Source organism: Mytilus californianus, unplaced genomic scaffold (assembly GCF_021869535.1).
Source record: "Mytilus californianus isolate M0D057914Y unplaced genomic scaffold, xbMytCali1.0.p SCAF_3, whole genome shotgun sequence".
Classification (NCBI taxonomy): Eukaryota; Metazoa; Mollusca; class Bivalvia; order Mytilida; family Mytilidae; genus Mytilus; species Mytilus californianus.
The window spans coordinates 124,101,301-124,113,623 of NW_026262679.1; positions in this window are offsets into that span (position 1 = coordinate 124,101,301).

The window sequence follows — 12,323 nt, forward strand, 5'->3', positions numbered from 1 at the left end:
GTTTTATAGCTTCCTTGTGAGCAACAACCCTATATCAAGAAAATCATGATAGGAAATACAAGCACTGGTGGATTAAACCTGGTTTTATAGCTAGCTAAACCTCTCACTTTTATGACAGTCGTATAAAATTCCATCATATTGACAGCAATGTGTGAGCAAAACAAACAGACATAATAGATAAAAATGTCAAAGTTGGGGTACAACAGTCAACATTGTGTTATAATCTTAATTACTATAAAAACAAATAACTATTTCAACAAAGAAAAACAAAATGACATATAGACACTCAAAAGACAAAGTACATAGGCAAAAATGAAAGACAAAAATACAACAATTACTTTAGCACAATAACACAATGGCGGGATGTATAAATACCGAGCCACGCCCAGCGTATATTACCAGAAATGGACCAAAAAGAACAGGTTAAAAATATACAAAGACAAATTAAAAGAACACTATAACACGTAATTAAGATGATAAACAACGTCAGTACATAGAATCTACACTTCAAGACCATCATGTATTATTTGTGAGGTTGATATGGAATATTAATCAACAAGGTCTTGGAATCTTCCGATGAACTTTTTTAGAAAAAGGACGAGACGTTTTTTTGACATAACCCTGGTTCATCAATTTTCTGCTCAGACACTGGTGACGTTTAATAAAATCTGAGTAGCAGCTGCACGCTCTTGAATATCGAATGAGTTGAGGAAATGTATATCGGATATGCATGTGAAGTTACTATATTGCTGCTAAAATTTAAACTACACTTTTAAAACGCAAACCAAAATCAATACAGATTTATGTTAAAATGAAAAACTAATAAAGTAGGAGGAAAAAATTAACAACAGTTATTGTTGTAACAGTCATAAAAAATCGTCTTTCTTTTTATATACAAATTTCATAGTAAAACGTATTTTCACTGAATCATGTAGTTATCTTTCTTTGTATATATTTCTAAATATGAAAAATAAAAAAATGTAAGATAAGAATATATATGGGGTTACGAAACATATTATCAAATGTTATTATAATATTGGTCGCCGCCGATAAGCATTTATCCAGAAAGGCACTTCATATATTAATAAATTTGATATCTGTAATCATTCGAAAGACAAAGGTTTCCTATATACGCAAGCCTATATAGCCTTTGGCCAGATTTTACACAACTTTTAGAAATTCAAAATCAATTGTGTCTTCCAATTGTTTTGATTGGCGCTGGCCACAGCCAAGTCGTTTGTAGACAGAACGCGCTTCTCTTATAAGAAATTTTAATGCAATTTCTTTGGTCAGTTTTACAACAACTATGTCCATGCCACTGTTTTTTCCTTTAGGATATTACCAGCTCAGTAGTCATCCCTCTGTTGTTAGATATCATCTATGCGGTAATTTTATATAATCATTTTCATAAAATGTTAAAATCATTCGAAATATTCTGGTGTTTTACCCACAGGCAAAGATAGCCAAAGACTCTTCAACTTCGTATTTGATATGGTTTTCAAACCAGTTTTGTTTCAAGCACCACTGATGATTCTTATGTAGACGAAATATTCGTCATGCAAACTAAATCATAAGCCTGGTATCTTTGGTCAGTTTTTACAACTGTATCGATGCAACTGCTAGTGAACGTTTCATCTCCGCATACGTAGGTATAACAATCCGAGTCTTTCTGGACTGACATGAAATATCGTTGATGTGGTAATGTTTTGTAAATTTAGTGTTCGCTAAACATTTAAAACACTTTAAGTTTTTCTACCCACATCCATAGTGATAGTTTAATCAAGATGTGGCACAATCTTTCGGAATTTAGTTCTAAATGCTTTTCAAACTCTTGCCACCATTTTCTAACGAAAATATATGTACCAAGTCAGGAATATGACAATTGTTTTCCCCAGTAGTTCCGTTGGCTGATATAGTCATATAGAAGAGCATTTGGTTTTGTCAGGTTTTATGGACTTCCCCCTCTTTGAAATCTATCCTGGAGTTCGTTAGTTTTGTTAAAAGATTTGTTCGTAAGAGTTAAAGCGTGCCTGGTTTTATGAATTCTTAAGCATAGTGTCTTTGATGTGTTTGAGCTTTTAATTTTGCCATTTGATAAGGGACTTTCCGTTTTGAAAAATCTGATAATATGATAACTATCTTCAACTTCTGATAAAAGAAATGAAAAGACAACTGGAAAAAATCAAAATCAACATTTTTGCAACATCCCATTGTAAAGAAGTTATTGTGGCGTCATAATCTGAACCTTCATGTTATTGGTTTTTTTGTTTTGTTTGGAATTCGTATTATTTTTGCTTTCGACAACATTGACAACACGCATGGTTCATTTTGTGAATATGTGTTTTACAAATATGTATCTTTATAAAAATGGTTGCGGGGTTAAGGGGTTTTAGCCATGCTTTCCAAAGAGACAAACCGCTTTAAAGCACAAAAAATGTGTTGAACCATCAAAGACTGTCTACAGGGAATAGTTGACAGAAAAACAATTAAAATATTTTGTTAATTCAAATTTGCATGATGCCTTCTATAATGTCGACGAGATGTGAACGTGGTTGTGGCTTCAAGACTTATACATTTTTTATTATTCAAACAAAAAATTCTCTGAAACAGTTATTAAGATGCTTGATTTCTTGATTTTTCAACAAACAATCGTCATTACCGTTTGAACAAACTATTCTTCTCGTCTTCCCGACTTGTTCCTTTTTTCATATGAGACTGACTTCACACAGTAGCTTCTTAGGAAGAATGAAAAGTAGCTAGCATTATCCTTAAACTTCAAGTTCCGCTATATAGATGATATCCTCTCCCTTCATAATTCAAAGTTTGGGGATATGTTGAACGCATCTATCCCATCGAACTTGAAATAAAGGATACAACAGATACAGTTAAGTCTTCCTCATATATTGACTTACATCTAGAATTTGACAATGAGGGTAGGTTAAGAACAAAACTTTACAACAATAAAAACGATTTCAGCTTCCAAATAGTGAACTTTACATTTCTATGTAGCAACATTCCAGCAGCGCCTGCATATGGAGTATATATCTCCCAGTTAATACGATATTCAAGAGCTTGCATTTCCTTTCATGATTTCCCTGGTATAGGATTGCTGCCTACAACGAAACTATTAAACCAAAAGTTCCAAGGGGTGAAGTTGAAATTCTCCCTTTGAAAATTTTACGGACGCGCGCCATCACGAGTTGGTTATTCGTTATGGAATATTTGTTTCATAGATGACGACGGATATGTTCCAATTGTCGTTATCACAAACACATCCCCTTTTTCCTCGAATGTAACCAACCGAATTAGACTTATCACCAGATTTGTACTTTCATAAGCAACACGACGGGTGCCACATATGGAGCAGGATCTGCTTGCCTTTCTAGAGCACCTAAGATCACCTACGGTTTTTGTAGGGGTTCGTATTGCTTAATCTTTAGTTTTCTATGATGTTTTTTCTATACATAGACTGTCATACAAATAAGAGGTTTAGCTAGCTATAAAACAAGGTTCAATCCACCATTTCTACATAGGAAAATGCCTGTACCAAGTCAGGAATATGACAGTTGTTATCCATTCGTTTGATGTGTTTGTTTTTTTGATTTTGCCATTTGATTGGGGACTTTCCTTTTTGAATTTTCCTCGGAGTTCAGTATTTTTGTGATTTTACTTTTTTCTATTGATCGTTTTTCGTTTTTAACCATTGAATTTTCAGTTTGTTTTCGACTTATTAGCTTGAATATCCATTTGGTATCTTTCGCCATTCTAATTATATAAACTTTTCAATTTATATTTTAAATTCTGTTTTGTTTTATAGAACACTAGTCCATTAAGTGCGTCTTTCCTCTCTCTCTTTGTATCAAAATAACAAGATGTGGTATGACTGCCAATAAGACAACTTTTCACCTGAGACCAAATAACATAGACGTAAGCAACTATAGGTTATCCGAGTTAATTTCAACAATGAGCAAAACCCATACCCCATAACAAGCTATAAAGGACCCGACATGAAAAATGTAAAACACATCAAACGAGAAAACAAATATAAAATACACCAAAAGACGACAGCCACTGAATTACAGGATGCAGCGGGGTTAGACATGTTTGCGGTCGCCAATCCCGTTTAACATGGGACAGTGGTGAAACAGCACAACATAAGAACAAACTGTACAAATCATATCAACACAAAGACAACAAACAAAACTACTAACAAAAAGATGTAAGACACAAATTACCGATATACCAGAACTTGCAGTTGCTGAAAGCTAATTCAATGCCAATAACAACTAATAAAAATTCATGTTTCCAAAACTAAAATATCAATCTTAACACACCCAATGGATTAAGTGTTATAACGTCAAAAACAGTCCGTGAACAAAACGATATTGTGAAATGCAAAAATATAAGTAACGACAGAATGAATGACTATAAATGTTCATAGCTGTAAAGCAATAATATTTAGTTTTGTCTTGATAACAAAACCAATGTTTGTACTGATAAGAAAAAACAATAATCAAAAACCCTATTACAGTTAATGAATGACTTACCTTGTTTGTATTTGATACCTAAGCTTCATAACATTTCGTACAAACAACAGTACATTGCCGGTTTATCTGTATGTTCTACAAAGGAATCGTCCATTAGATTGACAAAAATTATGTGCCCAGTGAAAGAAAGTCTTCAGAAATACTGTGAAACTGTTTACTCGCGTAGTGGAATTATCCATATGTGGATCCTAAAAAAACTCTAAAGAACTTCTGGATAATTTTAAATCTTGATCTTTCTCTGAAATTAATTATATCAATACCTTTGATTTTTTCAACCCTTTATACCAACATTCCCATGAACAAAAAGGTAAAACATGATACACCGAGAAACAAGTGATCAGTATGTTGGAGTTTTTTATTTTCAACATATTTGTTGAATTTGGAGTTTGACTTTTTCCACAAATTGTCGGCATTCCTATGGGAACAAACTGTGCGCCTCTCCTTGCCGACCTCTTCTTATTTTAATAGGAGTCGGTATTCCTTAAGACATTTGTCAAAAACAAGAAGATCAAAGAAGCTATATCATTTAATTTCATATTCAGATATATTGATGATGCTTTCATTAACTATCCAAACCTTTCTGATTGGGTTCTATAAATATATCCCCCAGAACTAGAAATTAAAGAAACAACAGACACGGCTTCCTCCGCCTCATCTTTAGACTTATACCTCGAATTTGACATAATCGGTCATCTCAGTTCAAGAATCTATGACAAACAAGACAATTTTAATTTTGAAATTATCAATTTCCCCCACCTTAGCAACAATAAACCAATTTCACTTGCATATGGGATATACATTTCCCAACTCATTCGGTATTCAAGAGCTTGAAGCTGCTACTCAGATTTAATTAAACGCCACCAGTGTCTTAGCAGAAAGTTGATGAACCAGGGTTATGTCAAAAAACGTTTCGTCCTTTTTCTAAACATACCTCCATTGTGTTATTGTGCTTTGATCATTTTTTGTATTCTTGTCTTTCCTTTTTGCCTATGTGCTTTGTCTATAGAGTGTCTGTGTGCAATTTAATTTCTTTGTTGGCATAGTTGTTTGTTTTTATAGTGATTAAGATTAAAACACAATGTTGACTGCTGTACCCAAATTTTTGACATTTTTACCTATTTATATGTCTGTTTGTTTTGTTCACACATTGCTGTCAATATGTAGAATTTTATACGACTGTCATACAAGTGAGAGGTTTAGCTAGCTATAAAACCAGGTTTAATCCACCATTTCTACGTAAGGAAATGTCTATACCAAGTCAGGAACATGAGTTGTTTTCCGTTCGTTTGATGTGTTTGAGCTTTTGATTTTGCCATTTGATAAGGACTTTCCATTTTGAATTTTCCTTGGGGTTCGGTGTTTTTGCTATTTTTCTTGGATAACTTTTTGGAATAGATTTATTTAAAGCATCGATGAGTTTCTAAATTTACGGGCTCTCTAAGCAACATCACCATAAAAATTAGGATCTACAGTTACAGGCAAACTTCTAAACCAAATCGTTGTATCTATGACAGAGTTTAGTAAAAAAAATTAAGTAATTTGTCTCTGATTTACTTAATGTAAGTACAATTTTGGCTCGATTAGTTTTTCATTTGGGAAATGGACAGATCCCATAAAATTGGAAGTTTGCACGCTTTATAATTAAAAGTGATATTTTTATTTTATCCGTTGGTTCATTGTTGATCGTGATAGTGGTCCATATAAACTGGCTGTAAGGAACGACATTTCGTTTTATATTAGTTAATTATTAAGTTAATTATTGTCGGAGTTTAACTTGTAATTTCATGCAATTCTCTGCATCCCCTGCACTATACTTTATATTTAGTGATTCATTTTCTGTTCAATGTTGCGATGTTTATTTCCTCATAAATTGGGAAAAGATTGATATTAACATCAATGTCTAGAAGCGCAATAACCTTTTTGTTTTATATATTTCAGTTAAATACCAGTTTGATAAAAACAAACGACGGACATTAACTTCGCAACAACCGCCAAATCATTGATTAAAAGGCAGTCGACTATTGGATAATTATCGGCACGATATTCAATTTATTTCAATAATAACGCAAAGATAATTGAACAATTACCTCTATTTCTTTTAGTCTTTTAATGACAAAATTACAGATTAAATTGTAGGGAGTATTTCCGTGGCAATATTTGATCGGAAATTAACTGTTTTATAGCAATTCATACGGCGAACTATTGGTTATTTTGCTATTGCTGATCCGGAATTGATAGCTTTCAATCACACAACGGCTGCTGTGATTTCTTTAGATATTGCAAGCACGAAACTGTTCTTTGTTGTATTAGAGATGATTTCAAATACTTTTATTGGGACAATATCATATATATTTAGTTGAAATGCACTAGAAATTAATAATTAAGGGGAGATAACTCCGTAATTTGCTATCATTCTAGCCAAAATTTATCTAGAGATTTATCGAATTACCAAACACACAGAAACCAAAGATCTACTATTGAAAGATGAGGATAACTTCAAATAAAGATGGTTAGGTAGGCGGGTTATTTTTCGGCCATGTTTTGAAATTCTTCTCTAAGTTACCTGATTCTTACAAAGACTGGCACTTAAACAGTGATGTTTAGACTTTTGGCTCCTTGTTGAAGGCCTTAGAATGATTTTACGAGGAAGAACCGTAAAAAATGTGTAAAGAGACAAAAAATAGTTGATCTGCAAGGTATACCGTCTACTTGCCGCCATACTTAATCTAGTGTTACAACCCTAGATAAACCGACGAGGGAAGGCTTTACTCGACTAACCATATAAGCTATAGATAATTGTATATAAGTTTGCAAATCGAACATTGTTGGGCTTAATTCAGACGAAATATTTATAAATTATGGTGCTAGCCCTGAATAACCATAAGTTATCCGATGGAGAACGTCTGTCGTAAAGTTGTCACATACTTAGAAGGTATATCGATTATAATCATTGGTATACAAGTCACATTGTACTTGAAGATCTATGAAAGCAGTGAAAGCGCTCTAAATAGTTAATGTGTTGAATTGAAACTGTTATTATCTTTTGTTAATTTTCTTATATAAATATATATATGTGTGTGTGTGTGTGTATAAAGGCCTAATAGTTTAACCAAACTTCTGTTTTGTATACATGGAGCAGGAGGAGATGGATTGGGAATTTGTATGGGGTAAAATTAACAAGTAACGCACTGTCCATACTAGGAACTACATTCGACAACGAACATATCGTATGGTGATTCTTGGTGTCAAAGATGCACTGCGTCAAAGATACCCGTTCACGTCTACTTAAAGTCTGGGGATGTAAACATACGCATCAACGTCTACTTAGTATTGATATTTTTTAAAATAAAAATGGATAAAATGCAAGATTATGGAACAAAACACACTTTCACCCGTATGATTGAGTGAAATCTTTTAAAACACAAATAACTCATTGTTTTATCACAATTTGAAAGGGACTGACACTGATGAAGGCCATTTGTTATGCCGAAATATCTTTCAATACGATTCCATTTCATCTTGTTCATATATTTTTACGTTTTATCAAATCTCAATCTCATTTGAACACATTTGGTCTGTTCTACCTTGTATGTGCTATATTATATGTTTTGAAGCATTTCATTCAATACAACATTTCTTAATTTGCGTCTCCATCATTGATGAAAGAAAGAACTTGATATACCGTCATTATTGCGTAGTCATCAAGGTCACTTCAATGTTAAGTGGAATCTTGTTGTTTTCAGCCGTCTTGTAGAAAAAAATATATTACGCAGTAACAACAAAAATTTTGCCACGTTTTTATAAGGACATCGTTCATCGCCCTTTAATTATTATTAAAACCTGCGTTTTTCTTTCATCTATTGAAAATGCATAAGAGTACCTCTTGTATGAAGAACAAAAAATTATTCTTATTAACATGAATAAAAGTACATCTAAACTAAAAACAATGATTATGTAAGACACATCAACCTGAGAGATGTTATGAATTTTGACAGAAAGTGGGGTTTATAGATCATTATGTCATATGCCAACATGAAATAGTAACAGTTTTATAATAAAAATATTTAATACGCTTATCTCATCACAATACAAAATACGACGTTTTATTGTAACTGACTCAGTATAATTATTTCGCTTTTTACATAAACTCACAGACAACTATAAAAAATTATCAGAATAATAAGAAAGTAATCGGAAAGAATACAGGAAAAAAACACATGTATAAACATTTTGCCAAATGTCCTGGCGCTCAACAATGAAATAAAACTTTACACATACAACAACGGAATTATTAAAGAAATAATTCTTTCATATCATTATCTTTGCTCATATTAACATGGGAAGGCATTAAATTTGTAAATATCTTTATACTGAGCGTTGGCGAGATATAAAATATTGACAAATATAATGCCTTCCCATGTTAAAATGAGCATAGAACATAACATGAATTAATTATTTCGATTCGAATCGGAAAATTCAAAACTTTATATTCGTTCGAAGCGGACAGTTTTAGTCTTTATATGATTAATGACTGTATTATGAAGTTTTTCAATATTTACGTACATGTATACCACTCATCAACTACAACTAACGAACTATTTCTTAATATGTTTTCCGTTTGAAGATATTTGTGACTTTAAAATAATTGTAACAAATAGTAAATAGCATTTGTTCACTAACGTTTTGACTTCAATCATTAAGTGATAGTTGTTTATTGAAATACAAAGCTCTAACAAACGCAAATTTCCATACTGTATCAATGATGGAGTAAACAAAAATTATTGTGAACCATCGTCAATAAACATGATACATAAACTGACATTCTTTATGTGCCTGTTCCCAGTCAGGAGCCTGTAATTCAGTTATTGTCGTTTGTTGCCGTATAACTTATTTGTTTTTCGTTTATTGTTTTGTACGTAAATCTGGCTGTTAATTTTTTCTTGTATAAATTGTTTTACATTTGTTAATTTGGGGCCTTTCATGGCTTACTATAAATATATATGCGGTATGGGTTTTTCTTCATTGTAGAAGGCCGTACGGTTACCTATAGTTGTTACCTTGTACGTCATTTTGGTTCTTAGTGGAGAGTATTCTCATTGGCAATCATACCATATCTTCTTATTTCTATATAAAAGATCCTTCCTCTATGGTTTAAGGACCTTAATACAAAAGCAGAACCGGTATACGAACGAACTTACGGACAAAACGCTAGATTTCGTCCCAAACTTCGTTTGAGGAGGGGGTTATATCTGGACGGGTGTCATATTTGAAGCATGATCTACTTTACCTCCTCAAATACCTGACCTTTTCCCCTAGTTTCAGTGGGGTTAATTCTACTCGAATGTCAGTTACTAGCGTTTTGTTTTTGAACAATTGTGTGTTACTATTCTCCCAACTTTATGCTGATTCCTTTAATATACGGGGTTCACTATAACCCGGTCCTTTTGGTATCTTTTAACTTGAAACTTCTTTTAAGTTTTTCTGTTATAAGTTCCCAAAGTTTTAATAGGGTTAGCTACAAACAATTTTAGCGTTTATTTTATTTAATGATATGAATAGAAAAATCAGTGCAATTTCGACATTCATAATAGAAAAACAAATGATATAGGGTTTCCATCCATGCCACAAAATCAGTACATGCGCAACCAAAAAAAAAACACACACAACAAGCAAAGGAACAGCGCTTTTATTGCTGTTCTTCATCTCAAAGTCACAGTGAGGCCTTCAACACGGAGCAACAAAAAATTCGCACCTCACTGCAAGTTTAAAATGGCCCCTAGCACCGGCTTGAGTGTATTTTATGATATATTGATATGACAGGCTCGATGCATCAGATGCTATAAACAACTGTCATACAAGTTGGAGGTTTAGCTAGCTATATAACCACGTTAAAGCCACCATTTTCGTAGGGAAATACATGTACGAAGTCAGAATAATGACAGTTGTTTTCCAGTCGTTCCATTGACTGATCAATACAGTCGTGCGTTTGGTTTTGTCAGGTTTTATGGATTCCTCCTCAGTTTTGAATTTACATTGGAGTTCGGTATTTTTGCTCATACATTTTATACTTGTATATGAACAATGAAATTTGTGCGATGGTCGTATTATTTTTTATTAATTAAAAGGAATAGGTACCGAAGAGCAATTGTTTGATCTAGTGTAGAAAATTGGATTTTCATTTTGAAAAACATAAAGCCGTCATGCAACCATGAAAGGATTTTTTTCAAAAGTTTAAAGAAAAGTATAATCTGCGTCCAATGTCGTCTAACTGAACCGGAAATGAATGTTTAGAAGTAAATCCTCGCCAATCCTCTGCAATGGAAAAATAACAAGTTTGCAATTTTCAACCATTTATGGGGTAACAAAAACTATTCTCATTTCTTTATTTGACCTCATAAATCTTACGATTCTCTAATTTCTCCAAATCCTGTTATTGATTGGTCAAAAACTGGTAAACGGTCACGTGTAAACGGTCCAGGGACAATTTCCGCTTCTTTATCGTCTGCCATCTTCTGAATGAATAATTTCTGTAATTGATCAACTTAAAGATAAGTAAATATATTTCAACGAAGTAATAGAGAGATTTGTATCTTTTAAGATAGCAAGCTCTACATTTCACACAATGACGCGTGCTTTATAAACCAGCAACTCATTCAAACCAATATGTCCAATAAAACTATTCTATTCTTTTTTTTTTAATTTCCTGATAATACCACGTGTTCGCGTCAATTTAGGATTTATCTACACCATTAGGACAGCAAATTCAGGAAATGGTTTGAAAGAAGTGTTAAAGAGTCGGTCTTATCTCTTCTGCATTCTATGATAAATTTATGAGTTGAGATGGCGACTTGAAAGTTGGTGTCCAACAGGCAAAAACTGTTGGAACATTCGTATAATGACCAAAAACTTGTTATTAAGTCAAATCAAAAGTAATGAAAAACGAATTATGGCTTTTATTATGATGAATAATGTCTGTGGAGGATAAGCAATTATAAATATGAAATTAAATTCCAGATTAATACCTGTCTTTGAACAGTAACATATTTTAGTTTCGTGCACATAAAATCAATTGCTCCTTAGCATATGACGATAATAATAATAAATAATAACTTTATTGATAATGATAATACTAAGCTATCATTTAAAATAAGCATTTGCATTTAATTGCAAATTATAATCGTAATACGAAAGTTGTTACTAGTAAGTACGTGTCTGTCTCATTACACTGTATGTTTGTTGCAGTATTTACAGTAACTTTTTCCAAAACAGTAAATCAGCTATCAGTACCTTTGTAAGTCAAGTGTTTACCGTTAAGATGCGATAAAATTTTCACTCCATTAACGAAAAATAAAAATGTCTGATTTGTAGTAAATTTTGTAATGCGATATGACTAATGAGGAATCCATATGGCTCCAGAACGTTACAAATTCATTTTTGTTTTTCTCATAAATTGCAACATTTATGAGTTACGATCTCATATCTCAAAAGCAATAATTTCTTTACTTTGACATTTTAAGTTAAGAAGTTGCGAAACATCTACTGCAGAAACACCCAAAAATCAACAACAATATATTTACGTCTGCCATCTGCATTTTGTAATCTAAACGTTCCTGGAAGTTAATTTCATACAAGGGTTTGATTGGTTGAAATAATTGGTGTTAATTGATATATTACAGATAAAAATCATAAACTAAAACTATTTATTTGATCATTGCCATTGATCTCTAGATTAAACAGTAAATATACGAGATAATAATCACAAACAAACTTTAAAGA